This window comes from Galeopterus variegatus, unplaced genomic scaffold (assembly GCF_000696425.1).
Source record: "Galeopterus variegatus unplaced genomic scaffold, G_variegatus-3.0.2 Scaffold1846, whole genome shotgun sequence".
Lineage (NCBI taxonomy): Eukaryota > Metazoa > Chordata > Mammalia > Dermoptera > Cynocephalidae > Galeopterus > Galeopterus variegatus.
In genome coordinates this window covers 46,878-69,528 of record NW_007727957.1, presented here as the reverse complement: position 1 = coordinate 69,528, position 22,651 = coordinate 46,878, and the positions used below count along the sequence as shown (strand labels likewise).

The 22,651-nt window shown below is 35.7% G+C and overlaps 1 protein-coding gene across 1 annotated transcript in view; it reads left to right on the top strand.

The window, feature by feature from the left end:
* Positions 1-22,651, top strand: part of LOC103595788 (dystrophin-like) — a gene marked incomplete at its 3' end in the record, with an annotated part of 276,275 nt that overhangs the window by 230,975 nt on the left and 22,649 nt on the right. The gene's annotated exons all lie outside the window — the stretch shown is intronic.

The following is a 22,651-nucleotide window of genomic DNA, read 5'->3' as shown; positions in this document are numbered from 1 at the left end:
CCATCAACTTCTGTGATAATTGTGGTTAGGACATGCAAGGAGAAGCTAAACCTTTGTAATGCTAACAGAAATAAACAAAGCAAGTCAGTTAGGACAAGTGAACTAATGTTCTGGTTTACATCAGCAGGGGGAGAGATATGAACAGTGTCTGGATAAAAACATAAGCCATAACATAGAAAATAATTGTGAATCACCATCAACACTTTCACTAGAAGGAAAAATATGTCTAACAAATCTGACTCATCTTTTTGTTTTAAAATGTCTGTTCCAGTCTTGAAATGAAATAGCATATGGGTGGCTTGTTTTCTCCCAAGTGAAGTGACTAACATATTGCCCATGTGAATATGTGAATGAATGAATGAATGAACAACTGAATTGAATTCTTCAGGTAGTTTCAATCTTTGAATTGAATTTTTGCAGTAAATGTTTTGAAGATGCATGATCTCAGACTCATTTCTGAGATTTTATATTGCAGTTTGGTAAAGTCATTCCCCCCCCCCCCCTTTCAATAATGTTAAAGTGACCATTTCTTGCAGATCAACGTGGTCCAAGAGCCAGCAGCATCAGCATCACCTGAGAACTTGTTAAAAATGGAAAATCCCGGTCCTCACTCTAATCTACAGAATCAGAGTCTGCATTTTAACAAAATCCATTTGATGCCTAAGAACACTTAAGAAGCACTGATCTAGTGGAAATAATTACAAAATGATATAAATCCCTACTCCTTCTTTGTTCACTTAAAATTAAATATTTTCTATTCCTATTTTTCTGTCTTTAATTAAGGTGGGACAAATATTTAAAATCCTTTCTTAGAAGCTCCAAAAATGGTGCTGATGATGTTTCTGGTGCAAGAATATGTAATACATAATATATAATAGGAAAATATATGAGAATTGACGATTGTTGACCTAATAAGAATTAGCAATTATTTTATTTATTTATTTTTTAAAATTTTATTTTATTTTGTCAATATACAATGTGGTTGGTTATTGTGGCCCATTGCCAAAACCTCCCTCCCTCCTCCCTCTCCCCCCTCCCTCCCAACAACCCCATATCTGTTCACTTGTTGAATCAACTTCAAGGAATTGTAATAGTTGTGTCTTCTTCCCTCCCACACCCAGTTTATTTGTGTATTTATTTATTTATTTTTAGCTCCAATGCAATGAACGTTGGAGAACAGGTATACCTTCGACTTGATGATTTCCATTCCTGGGGTATATTCCCAGCAGTGGGATAGCTGGGTCATACGGTAGATCTATACGCAATTGTTTAAGGAACCTCCTACCATTTTCCATTGAGGCTGCACCATTTTGCAGTTCCACCAACAATGTGTGAAAGTTCCTTTTTCTCTGCAACTTTGCCAGCATTTATCATTCACAGTCTTTTGGATATTAGCCATCATAAATGGGGTGAGATGGTATCTCAGTGTGGTTTTGATTTGCATTTCCCAAATGCTGAGTGATGTTGAGCATTTTCTCATGTGTCTGTTAGCCATTCATATATCTTCTTTGAGAAATGCCTATTTAGCTCTTTTGCCCATTTTTTAATTGGGTTGCTTGTTTTTTTGTTGTAAATTTGCTTCAGTTCCTTGTATATTCTGGATATTAACCCTTTGTCAGGTGTATATTTTGCAAATATTTTCTCCCACTCTGTTGGTTGTCTTTTAACTCTGTTAATTGTTTCTTTTGCTGTGCAGAAGCTTTAGTTTGGTCTAATCCCATCTGTTTATTTTTCCTTTGGATGCCCATACTTTAGGGGTTGTATTCATGAAGTCTATGCCCAGTCCTACTTCCTGAAGTATTACTCCTATGTTTTCTTTAAGAAATTTTATTATTTCATGGTCTATATTTAATTCTTTAATAATTTTGAGTTGATTTTAGTATATGGTGAGAGGTGTGGGGGGCTAGTTTCATTCTCCTGCATATAGATATCCAGTTCTCCCAGCACCATTTGTGAAGAGGCAGTCTCTTCCCCAGTGTATAGGCTTGGTGCCTTTGTCAAAGATCAGATGGCTGCAGGTGTGTGGGTTGATTTCTGGATTCTCTATTCTATTGCATTGATCAGTGTGTCTGTTTTCATGCCAGTACCATGCTGTTTTGGTTAGTATAGCTTTTTAGTATATTTTAAAGTCAGGTAGTGTTATGCCTCCAGCTTTATTTTATTTTCTCAGCATTGCTTTGGCTATGTGTGGTCTTTTGTTATTCCATATAAATGTCTGGAAAGTTTTTTCCATTTGTGAGACAAATATCATTGGAATTTTAATGGGGATTGCATTGAATTTGTATATCACTTTTGGTAGTATGGACATTTACACAATGTTGATTCTTCCAATCCAAGAGCATGGGATATCTTTCCATCTTCTTGTGTCCTTTTTAATTTCTCTCATCAGTGCTTTGTAGCTCTTCTAATAGAGATTTTTCACATCCTTCGTAAACTCTACTTCTAAGTATTTTATTGTTTTGGTGGCTATTGTAAATAGGCAAGCTTTCTTGATTTCTCTTTCTGCATGTTCACTATTGGAGAACAGAATTGCTACTCATTTTTGTGTGTTGATTTTTTATCCTGCAAATTTCCTGAAATAAATTACCAACTCCAAGAGTTTTTTTTGCAGAGGCTTTAGACTGTGAGATATATAGGATCATGTCATCTGCAAACAGGGACAGTTTGACTTCATCTTTTCCAATCTGGATGCCCTTTATTTCCTTCTCTTCTCTAATTGCTCTGCCTAATACTTCCAACACTGTGTTGAATAGGAGTGGTAAGAGTGGGCATCCTTGTCTAGTTCCTGTACTTAAAGGAAAAGCTTTCAGCTTTTCCCCATTCAGGATGATATTGGCAGTGGGTATATCATATATGGCTTTAAATATGTTGATATAGTTTCCATCTATACCTAACTTATAGAGAGTCTTTGTTATGAATGAATGTTGAATTTTATCAAATGCTTTTTCAGCATCCATAGAAATGACCATATCGTCCTTGTGTTTGCTTTTATTAATATGGTGTATCACATTTATTGATTTCTGTGTGTTGAACCAACCTTGCATCCCTGGGATGAATCCCACTTGATCATGGTTTATAATGTTCTTTATGTGTTGCTGTATTCTGTTAGCTAGTATTTTATTTAGGATTTTTGTGTCCGTATTCATCAAGGATATTGGCCTGTAGTTTTCTTTTTTAGTTGTATCTTTACCTGGTTTTGCTATCAGGGTGATGTTTGCTTCATACAGTGAGTTTGGGAGACTTGCCTCTGTTTAATTCTTTTGGAATAGTTTGTAGAGAATTGGTGTCAATTCTTCTTTGAATGTTTGGTAGAATTCTGCTGTGAATCCATCTGGTTCTGGGCTTTTCCTTGTTGAGAGTCTTCTGATAACTGCTTCAATCTCTTTTATTGTTATTGGTCTGTTCAGATTTTCTACATTGTCTTGGCTTATTTTGGGTAGTATCTTTGTGACCAGAAATTTATCCATTTCCTCCAGATTTTCAAATTTGTTGGCATATAGTTGTTTATAATAGTCTCTAATGATTCCTTGTATTTCAGAGGTATCAGTGGTAATATTACCTTTTTTGTTTCTGATTTTTTTTATTTGGGTCTTCTCTCTTCTTGCTGTAGTTAGCTAAGCTAATGGTTTGTCAATTTTATTTATCTTTTCAGAAAACCAACTTTTTGATCCATTGATCTTTGCTATCATTTTGGGGGCTTCAACATCATTAAGTGCTGCCCTGATCTTAATTATTTCTTTCCATCTGCGAACTTTGGGTTTGGATTGTTCTTGTTTTTCCAGTTCTTTCAGGTGAAATATTAGGTCATTCACTTGCCATCTTTCCATTCTTCTGAAGTAAGCATTTAATATGATAAATTTCCCCCTTAGTACTGCTTTTGCAGTATCCCACAGGTTTTGGTATGATGTAACATTGTTTTCATTAGTTTCAATAAATTTTTTGATTTCCTGTTTGATTTCTTCTTGGACCCATATGTCATTAAGTAGAATGCTGTTTAATTTCCATGTGTTTGTATGGTTTCCAGTATTTCGTTTGTTATTGATTTCTAATTTTAATCCATAGTGGTCTGAAAAAATACATGGGATAATTCCAATTTTTTTTGAATTTATTGAGACTTGATTTGTGACCTAACATGTGATCTGGCCTGGGGAATGATCCATGTGCTGATGAGAAGTGTGAATAATCTGAGGATGTTGGATGGACTGTTCTGTAGATATCTGCCAAGTCCAATTGGTCTAGAGTGTTGTTTAGATCTTGTGTTTCTCTGCTGAATTTTTGCCTAGATGATCTGTGCAATATTGATAGCATGGTGTTCCGGTCCCCTGCTATTATGGTATTAGTGGCTGTTTCCTTGTTTAGATCTAAAAGTGTTTGCGTTATAAATCTGGCTGCTCCAACATTGGGCGTGTAGATATTTATGATTGTTATGTCTCCTTGATGGATCAATGCTTTTATTATTATGTAGTGGCATTCATTATCTCTTTTTATGGTTTTTAGTTTAAAGTCTGTTTTATCATATATAAGAATAGCAACTCCAGCTCATTTTTCATTTCTGTTTGCATGGTAAATCTTTTTCCATCCTTTCATTCTTAATCTATGTGAGTCTTTATAGGTGAAGTGGGTCTCCTGAAGGCAGCATATAGTTGGATCCTTCTTTTTAATCCAGTCAGCCAGTCTGTGTCTTTTGATTGGGGATTGTAATCCTTTTACATTAAGAGTTTTTATTGATATGTGTTGATTTATTCCTAGTATTTTATTGATTTTTGCTTGGATATCTTAAGTGTCTTTTGTTCCTTTCTTTCTGATTTACTGTTTATCTTCTGTATTTATTGGTTTCTTGGGTTGTAGATAAACATTTTTTCCTCTTCATTGTTGGCATTTTTATTTTACTAGTGGATTTTGATTTTTCTGGAGTTTTTATGGCAGTGGTAGTTATTTTTCAGGTACCAAACCCAGGACTCCCTTGAGAATTTCTTCGAGGGGTGGTCATGTGGTAGGGAACTCCCATAGTTTATGTTTGTCTGAGAAATATACTATTTGCTCTTCATTTTGGAAAGATAGCCTTGCATGGTAGAGTATTCTTGGCTGGCAATCTGTCTTTTATTTATTTATTTTTTTGAATATATCATCCCATTCTTTCTGGCTTTTAGGGTTTGTGATGGAAAGTCTGATGTTAGTCTAATTAGGGCTCCCTTATAGGTGATTTGATGCTTCTCTCTTGCAGTTTTTAAGATTCTCTCTTTGTCTTTGAGTTTTGCCAACTTGACCATAACATGCCTTGGAGAAGACCTTTCACAGTTGAATACAGTTGGGGATCTTTCCGCTTTCTGAATCTGAAGATCTGTGTCTTTTCCTATGTACCTGGGATGTTTTCTGCCACTATTTTGTTGAATATGTTTTCAATGCAATCTCCTTTTCCTCCCGTTCTGGAACACCCATGATTCGGTTATTTGAGCACTTAAGGTTGTCTGATATCTCTTTTAGATATTCTTCAATGTTTTAAATTCTTTTTTCTTTTTTTGTCTGCCTGTGTTATTTCAAACAGCCCATGTTCAAGGTCAGAAATTCTCTCTCCTGCTTCTGCAAGTCTGCTGCTTAAACTCTCTTTTGTGTTTTTTATTTGATTGAATGAATTCTTCAGCTTGGCAAGTTCTGCTACATTCTATTTCAGGGCATTGATTTCCTTGTACATTTCTTCTTTCAGGTTCTGTATACTTTTCTTCATTTTATCATGTTGTCTAGCTGAGTTTTCTTCTATCTCATTTAGTTTCCTTAGAATTATCACTTGAAATTTCTTGTCAGACATTTCAGAGGCTTCTTGTTCTATAGGATATAGAGCTTGGGAATTATTACCCTTTGTTGGTGTACTTTCTTGATTTTTCATATTTCTGGTATCTTTCCTTTGATGTTTAGTCATTGTGGCAAGGCATCTCACAGTCCACAGGTTCAACAATATTGTCTGTCTAGGATGCTGCTGGGGCTGCCAGTTTGGCACAGCTGCCTCAGTGTCTGCCTAGTCACCTGCTGGCACATCAGGCACATGGTCGCCTTGGGGCTTGGGCCTCTGTGGGGGACACCTCTCTGGTTGGCGTGCACTTGGCCAGCTGGGGATGGAGTCTGGCAGCAGCAAGGCCTACCTGTTCCATCGTGCATTGACATCACAGAGTGCCTGGTCTCCGTGGATCCTGTGCCTCTCTGGTTGTGGCGTACCTCTCTGGTCAGTGTGCACTCGGCCAGGCTGGAGATGGGGTCCAGCGGTGGTGAGGCCTACCTGGTCGGTCATGCGCTGGCTCCGCTGGGTCTCTGTGGATCTTAGGCCTCTCCAGCAGGGTGCTTCTCTGGTCCAGAAGTAGCAATTATTAACATATGATAACTTGACATTTGGTCAGGTTGCAAATGTATATGGCCATTTGATTTTTTAAAAAAATAGTAATATGGACTAATGCAGCTAAATGTGGACATCATTTGTTCTAATAATATAAAGTATGTGACTCTTGTATTTTAAATTATAAACAGGAAAGCCAAATCTCAGAAATTCATAGAAATGAGAAAGTAGAGTTTTTGGAACAGTGCTTTCTCACCAAGATAAATAATGACAATTAGAAAAATAAGTATATTCCTTCATTCATACATCTAAGTAATGTCTATAACCTACTGTGTTCCCAGCACTGTTTTAGATACTTAGGATATATCAGTGAACAAAGCAGGCTACTTCCCTCTGTTATTGAGCTTACATTCTAGTAGGAGGAGACAGACAATTAAAAAATATATATGTCATGTCACATGGTATTAAGTGATAAAAATGAAGAAGGCAGGGAGTAGATTTAGAGAGGACAGCACTATATGTGTTATGGTATATATTGAAGGCCTCTCTGATGAGGTAATATGTAAGAGCCCTAAGTGAAGGGAAGAAACAGGTCATGCAGATAGCAGAGACACAGAGAAGAAGCAAGGGGCAAGATCGTGAGGCAGGAGTGATGTAGGGAGCTGATAAAAGGTAAAATAATTACATTCTGATTTATGACTAAAAAATGATTCAAATTAAATTAATACAGTATCTCAAGAGCAGGTTTAATAGAAGTTTACATTTTTATAATCTTAATTCTGATATTTCTGATTGAGATCCTTGTTTACATTTTTATTCTGTCACCTTGTGCTTGATTGATAATTAAGTTATATTCCGTATTTATTTAAGAAATGTTTATCATGTGTCTAGTATGTGCCAGGCACTGTGCTATATGTCATGTAGTAACAAAATTATTGAAGATGACAGTGGGCTTCTATTGCCATGTAAATGAATATGACCTCAGAGTGTCAACATTACCCATTCTTACTGGAGATCATTTAAACTGTCTTCCAATCATTGTATCTTAATAGTTGTCTTGGTTTCTAATGGTATTTGGGAGTTTTTTCATCCACTTTGTAATCATTTAGTTAGGGAGACTGAATTGAGGATTGCCATAATGTATTTTCCACAGTCATTTTTTGAATCCAAACGTGCAGCTTCTTTATTATATTACTATTTTAAATTTATGCTTTCAAAATGAATTTATGTTCATTTTGAACTTTAACCTTGCTCTGGATCGTTGAATAATATTAATAATTAATCTGTTGAGCTATATAGGTAGAGGAATAAAATATATGATGGCTTTGAAAATGATAGCAAATTTTTGTTTCTCTCACAGAATCTTTTACAAATGCAATACTATTTCTCACATTCCATTAAGTAGGCAAATAAATATTAATACATGTTTAATTTTGTGTAAGGGTTGAAAAATTCCTTTTATTTCTAGCTGTTAAAAAGGTCACTTTTTAGGTAGGCTCTTTCCGAAATATTTATTGTGAGATTGTAGTCTAAAACCTTTGTCCTTCAAGACCAGGTTGCAGGGTGCAGTGCAAGAATAATGGTAACTATCATAATTAGTGGGAATTTAAATATATATATATATATATATATGTGGCCTGCTTTCTTTGGTTTCTCTCCTGGCCCAAGATGTCAGTGTATCTATTGGTGGGAGAGGTGGTACTATAGAAAGAAGAATGGACACATTAGTTTTAGAAAATAAAAAAAAAAAAACAAAGAACAAGACTCTCTTTATGATTCTGCCAAACCCTTGCGTCACTTCATTCTCCAGTGGAAACTAATATAGATTTATAGACACAGGACCACTATTCAGTGTGAGACTTGGTTAGATGGGTCTAGTAAGGGGTGAACAGGACTTGGAGACTAGAGGCAATGAGCTACAGAAGAGCAGGAGTGACTAACCACCTCCACAGATGCTGAGGCTACATATTCAGCAGGTTAGTACAGGAACTGGAGGACAGTGGTGTTGGAGGTAGGTGGTGGTAAAGGTGATAAGATAGAGATGATAATGATTGTGGAAGTCTTATGTGTTTGGGGGTAGACATTGTTTCTATTTGGATTAAAGTCTTAAACCTTATATTTCACAGGGGAGGGAATTTATTGAGGTTTGATAAATGTTACAAAATTTGGGAGTTGAAAATACTGACGTACTTCATGTGGCCCATTCCTTACCACTATGAGACAAGAAAACCTTTACATACGTTTGTACATGCATTACTGAAACTTTGCTTTTAAAACATCATTATTGCTTTCCTTTTTTAAAGCAATGTTTGCCTTTTTTGGCCTAGAATATATCATGTTTTCTAATTTCTACACTTAATTACATACCATAAATATTTAAAATATCTGGTCATTTATTTTACATTGTCACCATATGTTTGAGAGAAAATGGGTCTCAAAGTTTATTGTGTTTTTTTTTTTTATCATTAAAGTAAACCTCATGCTGAGAACAATCATCTCAAAAGTAACAGCTATAATTGTCATTTTGTTGAGAAGAAAGTGTAAAATTATCAATTAATGGCAATCACTTTATAAAATTGCACCAAATGACCTTCTTCTTTCTTCTGTGTTTCCATACTTATAATCAATGTCATAAATGAAATGAGGAATAAATATAAAAGTCATCTCTGAAAAATTAATCTTAGTACAGGCAGTATAGCATGATGTTAAAGCAGACTCCAGGGCCAAACCACCTGAGTTCTCATTATCCTGCCTCACCTTCCTTGCCTTTACACTCAGGTAAACCTCAGTTTCCCCATCATTAGACTGAGGTTAATATCAGTTCCTGCATCGTCAGGATTATTTACACTAACACCTCTATTTTCTGACACATGATAAATATAATTTGTTATTCAAAGTAAAATTATATTTAAGTCTCAAATTGTACAAGATGAAAATTACTATTTAATAGATCATTTATGACTTTTATAGAATTATTAGTTTATAAATAAATAGGTACAGATGTTATATATACAAAAACTTCTGCCTCCATGTTATCTCCATGCATATGGTTCATGTTAATCCTGATTAGGTTAATCTGTGATTACCCAAATGCTGAAGTAAGAACTGTGGCCGAGTCCTGAAAAAACAGTACAATTTTCTCAAACTGGTGCTCAATAGAATCACCTGGCTGGAGAGTCTTAAAAAGTACCAGTGCCTGGGCTCCATCCCCAGAAATTCTGATTGAATTGTTCAGGTGTGGGGCTGGAACATCGGTTGGAAAAGTTCTCTCAGTGACTCTAATCAACACCTTTTATATTAAGGCATTATTGACAAAAAATCCACTAATTCATTTTTCTGTGATAGTTTGTATTAAAACTAGATTTACATATCATCTCAATTAATAACTTTCTTAATAGCGAATAAAACAAAGCCCCAAGGAAATAGGTTAAAATAACCACATGGTTAAGCATATGTCAGCATTCTGAAAATTCTATTTATTTATTTATTTATACATATATATTTGTATGCACACATTTTTTATATTGTATAATCTGAAAATTCTATTTATTTTTAATTGGAACATAGTTGATTATACAAATCTGTGGGGTACAGCATTGAATATCAATACATTTGTACAATATGTGGTGTTCAAATTGAAATAATCAGTATATTCAACATTATACAATGTAATCGATAATCATGGCCCTTTACCAATTCCTCCCTTACCCCCCTGTCCCTCCCCCTTTCCCGCCTCTGGTAACCTCAGTTCAATTCTCTCCTTTTGAAAGTTCAGTGTATCACTGTGAATGTTGCATCTTTATTTTTTTATTTATTGCTTTTTTTTTTACCTTCCAATTATAAGTGAGGACATAAGGTATTTCTCTTTCTGTGCCTGTCTTATTTCCCTTAATATAATTTTCTCTAAGTTCATCCATGTTGCTGAGAATGGCAGTATTTCATTCTTTTTATGCCAGAGTTGTATTCCATTCTATACGTATACCATATTATCCTTATCTAGTCATACAATGATGGACATTTAGGTTGGGTCCAACTCTTGGCTATTGTAAATAGAGCTGCAATAAACATGGGAGTTCAGGTATCCCTTCAGAATGATGATTTCAATTCCTTTGGTTATATACCCAGCAGTGAAATTGCTGGACCATATGGCAGTTCTATCTGTAGTTGTTTGAGGAACCTCCATACCATTTTCCATAATACTTGCACCAATTTACAGTCCTATCAAAAGTGTAGGATTGTTCCCCTTTCTCTGCATCCTCACCAGCATTTGTTATTCTGTCTTTGATAATAGCTGTTCTAACTGGCGTGAGATAATATCTCAATGTGGTTTTGTTTTGCATTTCCCTGATGCTAAGTGATGTTGAGCATTTTTTTGCATGTCTATTAGCCATTCCTGTATCTTCCTTTGAGAAATGCATATTCAGCCTCTTTACCCATTTTTTAATTGGGTCATCTGGATTTTTTACTATTAAGCTGTTTGAGTTCCATGTATATTCTGAATATTAATCCTTTTCAGATGCATAGTTTACAAAAATTTTCTCCCATTCTGTAGGTTGTCTTTTTGCTCTGTTGTTTCTTTTGCTGTGCAGAAGCTTTTTTTTTTTTTCCTTTTTGTCTTTTTTCGTGACCGACAACAGGATCGCAACCCTCGGTGTTGCGCCCGCACCTCGCTCAGCCAGTGAGCAGCCGGTCTGTATGTGGTATCCGAACCCTCGGCGGGAGCGCCGCTACACTCCCAAGCAGCGCACTGTAGCAGTGCGCCACCGGGCCGGCCCTTTATAATTAGGTTTACGGCCTTTTTTTTTTTTTTTTTCCTGACCGGTAACGGGACCGCAACCCTCGGTGTTGCGCCCGCACCGCGCTCAACCAGTGAGTGGGAACCGGTCTCCACATGGGATCTGAACCCTTGGCGGGAGCACCTCTGCGCTCCCAAGCAGCGCACTCTCCAGTGCGCCACCGGGCCAACCCTGTGCAGAAGCTTTTATTTTTGATGTAATTCCATTTGTTTATTTTTCCTTTTGTTGCCCATGCTTTTGAGGTTGTATTCATAATCTTTGCCCAGTCTTACTTCCTGAAGTGTTTCCCTATGATTTCTTTTAGGAGTTTTATAGTCAGTTTTTTTTTTATTTTTTCTTATAAGTAACTTCATTATACATCAAACAGTTAAAAACAAAGCTAAACTATGTCATTTGGGGGTGAAGATCTTTGGAAGGCTCTAAGCTGGCCCTCTCTTCCCCATTGTCCCTGTGGAAGCTCCTAAGGCAGATTCATGGACACTTAAGGGTTCCTTCAGGAATAGTTTGAAAACAGTCATAATCTAACCCCCATTTTATAGATGAAGAAATTGAGGCTCAGAGAGTGAAGTGACTTGCATGAGGCTGGCTAAAGGCATAACTGGATGGCCGCCCTGGTCTACTCACTCTCAGGCCACCAAGATCTTCCAAACTGAGTTCTATGAACACCAGTGTCTAGTGTGCGGTCTGTAGATGTTCTGGGGAAGAAGGGGGGGTGGAATACATTTGGGAATAAGAGGATGAAGCTCAGGTAAGCACGTTTTTAAGTTAATTATTTATTTAATTATTTAATTATAAATGTTCATGAGATGCAAAGCTAATTGTCACCCCTCATGCCCATGATGTGAGGGCCTGATTCATGCTGGTGGTATGCCCATTACCGGAAATTACTTTTGTACCCTGTTTCTTATACTTAAGTGTTCAATTCATTTTGAATTGACTTTGGTATATGGCAAGAAGTCTATTTCATACTACATATGGATGTCCAGTTTTCCCAGAATCATTTATCAAAGAGGCAGATTTCTTCCAATGTATGTTCTTGGTGCCTCTCTCAAAGATCAGTTGGCTGTAAATATGTGGGCAGATTTTGATATTCTCTATTCTGTTCCATTAGCCCAGGTGTCTGTTTTTATGCCAGTACCATACAGTTTTAGTTACTATTGCTTTGTAGTATAATTTGATTTCAGGTAGTGTTATGCCTCTGGCTTCAGTTTTTTTGCACAGGATTGCTCTGGATATTAGGGTTATTGTGTTGTTCCATATGAATGTTAAAATTGTTTTTTTTTTTTCTGTTTCTATGAAGAATGTCATTGGTATTTTGATGGGGATTGATTTGAATCTGTAGACTGCTTTGAGTAGTAAGGATATTTTTCACATTGTTAATTCCTACAATCCCAGAACATAGAATGTCTTTCTATCTCTTTATGTCCTCTTTAATTTCTTTCAACAGTGATTTATTGTTCTTATCATAGAGATCTTTCAATTACTTGGGTAAGCTTATTCCTAGGTATTTTTTTGATGACTATTGCAAATGGGCTAGCTTTATTGATTTCTTTTTCTGCTACTTTGTTGTTGGAGCATAAAATGGTACTGATTTTTGCCTATTGATTTTGTATCCTGCAACTTTACTGAAATCGTTTATCAAGTCTAAGAGTTTTTTTTTTTTTTTCTTTTTTTTTAGAGTCTTCATTTTTTCTATATATAGGATCATGTAATCTGCAAACAGGGACAATTTGTCTTTTCCAATCTAGATGCACTTTATTTTTTTCTCTTGCCTGATTGCCCTGTCTAGTACTTTCAATTCTATATTAAATAGGAGTGATGAGAGTGGGCATCCTTGTCTTTTCCTTTTTTTTTTCCCATTCAGCATGATATTGGCAATGGGTTTGTCATGCATGGCTTTTATTGTGTTGATATACTTTCCTTCTATATCTAATTTGCTGAGAGTCTTTATCGTGATGGGATATTGAATATTGTCAAATGCTTTTTGCGCATCTATTGAGAATCATTTGGTTTTTGTCCTTGATTTTTACTAAATTGTATACATTGAACCATCCTTGCATCCCTGGGATGAAACCCATTTGATTGTGGTATATAATTCTTTTGATGTATCACTGTGTATTGACTGCTCACATTTTATTTAAGATTTTGGTGTCTATGTTCATCAGTGATACAGGTCTATAGTTTTATTTTTGTTGAATCTTTGTCTGGTTTGGTAAAATGGCTTCTGTTTCCATTTTTTTGGAATAGTTTGTATAGAATTGGTGTTAATTCCTCTTTAAGCATTGGTAGAATTGATCAGTAAAGCCGTCCAGTCTTGGGCATTGTGGGGAGACTGCTCATTACTGCTTCAATCTTGTTGCTTGTTGTTTGTCTGTTCAGGTTTTGTATTTCTTTTTGGTTAAGTCTTGCCAGTTTGTATGTGTCCAGAAATTTATCCATTTCCTCCAGGTTCTCAAACTTGTTGGGGCATAGTTGATTATAATAGTCTCTAATGATTCTTTGTGCTCTGTGGTATCAATTGTAATATCTTCTTTTCATTTCTAATTTTTATTTGAGTTTTTCTCTTCTTTTTTTAGTTAGCCTAGCTAATAGTTGTGTATTGTGTTGGTCTTCTCAATAAAAACAACTTTTTCTTTCGTTGATCATTTGTATGGTTTCTTGGGTTTCTATTTCATTTAGTTCTGCTCTGATCTTAATTACTTATTTCCATCTAATATTTCTCAGAATGGATTGTTTTTGTTTTTCTAGTTCTTTGAGGTGTAGCATTAGGTTGTTTATTTGAAATCTGTTCTTTTGATGTAAGCATTTATTGCAATAAACTTCTATCTTAGTACTAATTTTACAGTATTCGACAGGTTTTGCTATGAGGTGTCTTTATTTTCATTAATTTCAAGAAATATTTTGATTTCCTGTTTAATTTCTTCTTGGACCCTCATGTCATTCAGGAGAATGTTGTTTAATTTACATGTGTTTGTATTTTTTCCAGATTTCCATTTGTATTGTTTTCTAGTTTTAATCCATTGTAACCTAAAAAGATTCTTGAAATAATTTCAATTTTTAAAAATTTTGAGACTTGATTTGTGACCTAATATGTGGTCTATCATGAGAAATGTTTCATGTGCTGATAAGAAGAATGTATATTCTCTGGTTGTTGTGTGAAATGTTCTGTAGATATCTGCCAAGATCAATTTGTCTAAAGTGTAGTTTAAATCCTGTGTTTCTCTGTTGATTTGTTGCCTTGATGATCTGTCCATGTTGAGAGAGAGTTGTTAAGGTCCCTAACTATTATTGTACTGGGGTCAATCAGTTTCTTTAGGTCTAATAGTGCTTGCTTTTATATCTGGGTTCTCTGATGTTTGGCACATATGTATTTATTATTGTTGTATATTCTTGCTGGATCCCATTATCACTATGTAGTGGCCTTCTTTGTCTCTTTTTATGTTTTTTGGTTTGAAGTCTATTTTATGTGTTATAAGAATAGCTACTTCTGCTCATTTCTGGTTTCACTTTTGCACAGTATATCTTTTTCATCCTTTCACTCCTAGTCTGTGTGCATCTATACAGGGGAGGTGAGTCTCTTGAAAACAGCATGTAGTTGGGCCTAGAGTTTTAATTCAATCAGTCAATCTGTGTCTTTTGAGTGGGGAATTTAGTCTGTTTATATTTAGAGTTATTACTAAAAGGTATTGACTTTCTCCTGGCTTTTTATTGATTTTTGTTTGGATGTTTTAAATATCTTTTGTTCCTTCTTTTATTGTTTGTCTTCCATGTTTGTTGGTTTTTTGAGGTGGTTAGATGAATTTTCTTTCTCTTTCTCATTTGTATTATTGTTGTACTAGTGGGTTTTGTACTTTCTTGTGTATTCACAGTAGTGATTGTTGTTTTTGGATTCCAGATGCAGTACTCTTGAGGATTTCTTGTAGTCTTCATCATGTTATGGTGAACTCATGCAGTTTTTGTTGGTCTGGGAAAGATACTATTTCTCCCTCATTTCTAAAGGATAGCCTTGCTAGGTATAGTATTCTTGGCTGACAATTTTTTTCTTATAGTGTTTAGAATATATTATCCAATTCTTTTCTGGATTTTAGGGTTTCTGTTGAAAAGTCAGCTGTTAGTCTGATAGAGACTTCTTTATAGGTGACTTGATGCTTTTCTTTTACTGTTTTTAAATTTCTCTGTCCTTGTCTTTGAGCTTACGAATTTGACTATAATGTGTCTCAGAGAGGATGTTTTTGGATTGAAGCTGTTTAGCGATCTTTGAGCCTCTTGGATCTGAAAGACCATATCTCTCAGTATACCTGAAAAATTTTCATCTATCATTGTACTGAATATGTTTTCAATGTCTTTTCCTTTCTCCTCCCCTTCTGGAACACCTATGATTCAGATGTTTGTGAACTTCAAGTTGTCTGTTAGCTGTCTTAGATTTTCTTCTTTAAAAAAAAAAAATCTTAATTTATTTTATTTTTTTGTCCACCTGTGTTATTTCATAAAGACCAATTTCAAGATCAGAAATTCTGTCTTCTGCTAGCTCTAGCCTTCTGTTTAAGCTCTCAGTTGTTTTTTTTTTTTTTTTTTTTTTTTTTTTTTATTTTATTTTTTTTTTTTATTTCACTGAATGAATCCTTCAGCTTCAGGAGCTCTGCCACATTCTTTTTTAAGGCAACAATTTATTTTTACATTTCCTCTTTTAGATCCTGGATACTTTTTCTCATTTTGTTTTGTCATCTGAGTCTTCTTACATCTCATTGAGTTTCCTTATGTTTGTTGCTCAGAATTCCTTTTCAGCCATTTCAAGAACTTCCTGCTCTAAATGGTCTGTTACTTGAGAATTATTATATTCTGTCAGTGGTATTATGTTTTCTTGTTTTTTCATACTTCTAGTAGTTGTTATATTTCTATGGTGGTGTCATATTTTCCTGTTTTTCATGCTTCTATTATCTCTATATTGGTGTCTAGTCATCTGGTAGAGCAGCTTCTTTTTATACTACTCTGGAGTGTGCATTGAGGAAAGAGAGTTACACTTGTAGATGTGTTTTTTAATAACTGTTGAGTGAGGTGTTTTAGTATTGGTTCCAGATAGATGCAGTAGTGTAGTCTCAGTGTGGGTACTTCAGCCAAATTCAGTGTTGTGATTGTGTGCGAGTTCCTCCATGGCCTAGTCCTTGGGGCACTTAGTAATTTCCTGCTGAGGTTGGTGATACTATGTTGGCTCATCTGGGACCTGGGCAAGCTCTCGAGTTCTTGGGTGAAACACTTTAGTGCCTTGTCACTCTTTGGCTTTGGTGGGTGACCCTGGATGTGCCTGTTGGCACCATGGCTAGCTCCCCTTGACCCCAATGGGTACACTGTGGTATACCCATGCTCCTTGTCTTGAATGGGTAACCATGGGTGTGGTTTCTCTGTCTTCTTTCCTACTGGCAGAGGCTCCTTCTGAGACCTTGCTTCCCCCAGTTGGTGGATGGGTTGATGGTGACTGGGAATTTTCTTCCTTATTCTATTTGGGTATTCTGGCTTTCTGTACTCTTGGGGGTTCCTTGCATGTCTTTCCCCAGATAAAGCACTCTTGTGGGCTGTGCATGTGTCTCCCACACCCAGGTGTGCTACCAATTATGGCAGTGTAAATCTCCTTGTGGGTCGGGCCACTGGGTTGTGGATCTTCACTCACTCACCTCTACCTGGGCTCCAATGGTGACTCTCCTTCTGTCTATGCTGATGAGTGGATAAGGGGCTGCCTATAAGATGGTGGTAGCTGCTGGTGAGGCAGTGAGTCACCCTTGCAGCAGCAGTTGCTATGGCAGTGGCTGTCATGGATCACTTGCTCAGCACTGTTGTCTGCATCAGTGGCAAGGAGTGCTCCTGCCATTCAAGGTGGCCAGCACTGTGGTGCCTTCAGTTGGGGCTGGCTGGCTGGTGGGGCACTTCCTGGGATCTGGCAAGGTGGCCATATGTGCTGGCACCATCAGTTAGTGCTGGTGGTAGGTCCAGTCATATAGTTAACCTCCGTTCTCTTTTTTCTTTTGCTTCCTATATAACATTGTCACTGTATGCTTGAGAGAAAATGAGTCTTATAGTTTTTTTGCTTTTACCTCCACTTTCTAAATAACCACTTGAAAAAAAAATGAAACCATCAAAAACGCAATCTCCTTTTTTGTCTGTGAGTGGTAGATTTTAATTTTGTGAATTTCAAAATTTCCTAAAATCTATTTGCAGCTTTTGAATGTTAGCTGGAAATGTGAAACTTCTTTCTCATTGCAATCATGTTTTAAGGTAAACAATATAATATTGTCATTTCCATGGACCAAAAAAACTCAGATATCAGCAATTTCACATGGCCAAACCTAATACAATGTTTTATCCATGAAAAAGTAAAGTAATTCAAGGTTAATACTTGGATTACAGATAGCTTACAATTGTACAATGACTTTATATGCCACCGTGTGACTTTGGGCAAGCCCCATAACCTTTCAAAGTTCCATTATCCTCATAAAGAAAATAAACATTGTGTTATCTACCTCAGTTGTTGATTATGAGGACCAAATATAATTATTCAATTTCTTAAACACTTATCACTCATGCTCCACATTCACAATTTTTTTCTATATCTCTATTCTTTTTTATCATTATATACAAATGTACTTCAAAATGTTCATGGAAAAATGGAATTAAAAGATATTATGAATCTTTCCATGAACTTTTTCAAGACCCTTGTATTTAACACTTTTCCTTAAAATGACTAATTTTTTACTTAGGTTGTTCCTGTTATATTATTATGATTTTAATGTACATATAAATTAAAATCATATATATACACACTAAAAATATTAAAATAACTTTCTAAGTTTTTCCTTGTGCTACCAAAATCATTTTGCAAACCACAAGTTAATCAAATACCATCCTTCAGAATCCACTGTCCTAGTAAATTTAAAGTTTTTAACAGCAAGGTTATCATGCAAAACATGTGTTAAATAAATGTTAGCCAATGTATTAAAAGTTAGTATTAATGCCATTTTATCCCAAGGGTTAGCCTTCACACTGTCTGAATCTACCCCTCCTTCTACCACATTTGGGAGAGAGGGTATTTGTGTTGTTAAAGCTCTTACCCTGACAGTGTGATATCGATGCCATCCCATGTTTGCTTCTTCTTCCTCTAGCCCAGCCTTGCCGTGTGCCCTGTTCACTCCTTTACTACTCCATCCAGAGAATTGTGGCTTGTAATTTACCTGCATTTATTGATGCTATCTCTTTACAGGCCTCAATGAAGGAAGGAAGAATAGTATCTTTTACTGCCTGCTAATTTATTTCTTATAACCCCAGTATACAAAGCAATATGGACTGACCAGACTTTACTGAAAAATTAGAGTGTCTAAATAAACAAAAATGGAAAAACAAAAATATTTTTGAGCATTATATTAAAGATATTTGTTCCTATAGTCCAAAAAAGAGCGTACAAAGTTAAACTCTTCATAGGGCTTCTTTATGTGAGCATTATCACTTTTTTAGACTTGCCATATCCCCAAGTCTATTTTCCTCTGAGAAGATTCATACTTAGGAAAATCCTATGTGCTGCTTAGGGATCTGTGAACTTTAAGTAAATTGTACACTAGATACAATAAATGGAAGGAACACATTTCCTAATTATGGAATACTCATTGTGAAATATCATGGGGGATTTATGAAGGAGAGCAGCTTCAGTAGTTCTGTTACCTCTCTAAGTCTAGAAGAATATTAAAGGGGAGTGTTTGGGCATCCTAAGTCTGATGTCCTTTAATATTTTCCTGCCAGCATCAGATTAATCTCTGTCTTCTTATTCTTCTGAGTTGGAGCATGACTACTGAAGCTGCTCAAACATACACCTTTAAAAGACTAGCAGCAATTTTCAAATGTACAATGTTCTCACTTGGACTTTTGTTTTTTGAAGTACAGTCCATGACCCAGCAACATTGGCTTTACCTGAAAGTTTGTTCGAAATAAAAATTGTCAGCCTCAACCCCCTTAATTGTAATCATAATCCCCAGGTGGTCTGTTTGCATATTTAAGTTTGGGAAGCCATGATCAAGATCATAGGGCACCAAATCCAAGTGCCTGTTATAGGAGCTAGAAAGATAACACAAGAGAGTGGAATGAATTGGGTATAAAAGACAATAGGGACTGGTGGGGACTATGGCAAACTGGACAGCTCATGCTTGGTATATACAGTACGATTAATATTTAATTTTACAGATTATTGCCATGTGAGTAGGCAGGCTTAGGATGGCTAAAGTCTGTTAGATATTATCAAGAGTCACCAGGTCTGAAGTATGTAGGCAGTATCTCATTATTTTTAACTATTGGAAATAATTTCAATTTATTTTCAATTAATATGAGACCAAATCAGGCATATGAGCTACTATTTGCTAATATCTATTCAAGGCCAATCTTAAAGAAGGTAAATATTTACTCATTTAAAACATATTTTCTCAGAACCCTTTCCACAATTGGATGAATACCCTTTATTGGCATGCTTATTTGTGTCATCACTCCACCACCACCCTTATGCCTTTCTGTTTTCAAACTTATTCCAAGGTGAATTTCAGGCTTCTAACACATGAAATTCCTGCCTTTTGGAGTCTCAGGTCAGAACATATTCTTAGGCAGTTGACATTCATACTTCTCTCTGTAAATAGAGGTGAAGTCAGGATGAGAAAAATTAATAGTCTCATTTCAAAATAATTCCCAAGAATTCCCTGGGCATTGGTAGTTGCCTTTCTATTAATGTTAATATTAATAATATATTGGTCTCTGCAGAGTTTGGGTTATGCATGTAGATTAAAGTTATCTAGAGCAATGATTTTCAAACTGGAATGTGTGTCTGAATCACCTGGAAGTCTTTTTAAAACACAGATTCCTAGGCTTCAACCCCAGAGTTTCTGATTCACTAAGTCTGGGTCAGGGCCTGAGAATTTGCATTTCTTTCTGAGGACAGATACAATGTGAAATAGTCTACTGAGAAGGAAATTTGAGACCAAAAAAGGAAGCAGGCAACTCCATACAGTTTAACAGAGCTTATCAATGGGTAACTTACATACAGGGAGGATCAGTTGATGGCAATCCAGATATTCACACAGTTACTCTCCACACACTTTGTAAGGAGGTAAGCATTTATAAAGGAACTTAAGAACAAATGGTATGTGTCAATATGTTAATGTGGTCAACCTCTGATGTCTTGTGACTATGACATATCTAAAGTCTTGTGATCAGTGAGCATTTAATTTAAGGATACTACCCACATCAATGGCAAAGCTTTGATCTTTATTTTACTTAGTCTAGCTTTTCAGTCATTGTCTTAACTATTCTTGCCTTGCTTCAGATTAATGGATAACTTCCTAGTAAAAAGCCTGTGAGGGGGGTCATAGAAAGGGAAAATAAAGTTAAAGGGATTTGGTATGGCCTGCATTCTCACAATTTCTAACAAGCTTCCAAGAGATGGGCTGATGCTGTTTGTCCAGGGACCACACTTTGAAAATCCCTGACATAGAGGGAAAAGCAGGGCTCTATTTGGCTGGGAATCATTGATGTGATTGTACCAGTCATTAAAATATTGAACCACACAGTTTTCATGTTAAGTGTCCACATACACTACCTGCCACATAGCCTTTCTTGCTCATCTTCCAAGAAACCCCCAACCAGATATTTCTACATTCCACCTGTAAAAGATGCAATAACTGACAAAGCACTTATGGGTACATTCATTGTTATTGGTTTGTCACTTAGTCCAGGTTTATAAGATGAAATCATGGTCAAACATAAAAGATTACTGGAGGTTCAGATTTCATATTTTCAGGCAGAGGTCAAGAAGTCTCCCATAATCCAGGGATTAGCATAGTCTATGGTATTATACAACTTTCCTGCACCTTATAAAATCAAGCTGAACTGACCTTTCTGGTCCTCTGTGATACCTCAGGGCCTTTTCACAGGTGGTTCCTTCTGTCTAGAAAGGGTTTACCCCTTTCTCTTCACTACTTTTTGTTACTTTAAGCTTTAGATTTCTTCAAATATCAGCACTTCAGTGAAGCCTTTCCTTACCTTACAAACTTGACTCAGTTGCTCTCATTTTACACATGATTGCAATAGTAATTAACTAATGGCATAATAAGCTATATTTATTATCTGTGGCACTCCCCGCCTGCCACCCCCTGAATGTAAACTTCCTGAGAGTAAGAAGCTGTGTGGGTCTTCTTCACCTTTTCATCCATAGTGTCTAGGTATTCAGTAATCTTATGTTTAATGACTGCATGAATTCGTTTTTCAAGTCTCAACTCTCAGGTTATGTGTTCTGTGGTGACACCATTTCTAATCACTGCAGGTCAACTTGGAGCCTCTCCCTATGTACTCTCTGAAATGTGTATAAATAAGATTATAATGATTTTCTTGTCATAATGTAATTTTTGATGTATCTATTTCTCTAGTAGTCTCTACTTGAATATGAGGCTCAGTATTTTGTACATTCTTAATAAATAGGAGATTCCTGCTTAGATATTGAACTAAGTATGTATTTATTAAATGAAATATCTGTCCAGAAGTAGTAAAAGTAAATAATAGTTTTAAATAAAATCCCTCATTAACTCTAATAAATGTGTGTTAGACTTGAAACATTTCTTCAAATATAAGTGCAATGTGGGATTTTTTTTTTCTTCAGTTTTCAAAATGTGAGATTTTTAGCTTAACATATGACTAACTGGGCAGGAAAAAACAGATTTTATTTTCATGAAATCTTATTATCAGGTCAGTTCTCAAGGGATGGACTGAGCCAATAAAGTGAAAGATTTATATACCTTGCAATGCTGGGATGGTGTTCATTGTCTAAGAAGTTTAAACCAGCAACTTTCAGTTTTTGCCTCTACTTACATGGATGCCTCATCTCTGCTGTTTCACATAAACAGAAAATCTCTACTTTTGTATTTTATAGATGAGAATTTATTTTCATAGACTTATGATTGCAAAGTGCCTCAGGATAATTGTATCCATAAAACATTAAAGGTCAATAAATGGTGCAATCAAAATTATTTAACACACAGTCATTTATGTGTGTATTTTGTGTGTTTAAATGTGCTGATTAGTGAAAATTTGGGGAAATATTTTATAAACCAGAATAATAAATTCCTAATTCAAATTGTGCCCTCCTATTAAGAGCAGTATTCAGTATAATATAAGTTTTAAAAATCTTGTAAACATGACTTTCATGAAGAATATTTACCTTAAAATGGGTATAACACTTCTTTGAGTCTCAAATTTTTGTTGAACTAATGGATGAAATAACCTTAATTTATCTTTTCTTCCTTATCATAAAGTTTTGTGATTGATGGAGAAAGTATTACCCCATGTCCTTGTTGCTGGAAATGTAACTGGGAATGTTTAAGAATTTGGTTGTAGGGCTTATAGCTGGGCTATATACCTAGACCTTTAAACTTTAACCATTACCCAGCCCAGTATTTTGTATATCTTTAAAAAAATACTCTTTTACTTATCTATTTCTGCATAATGCATGACTTCA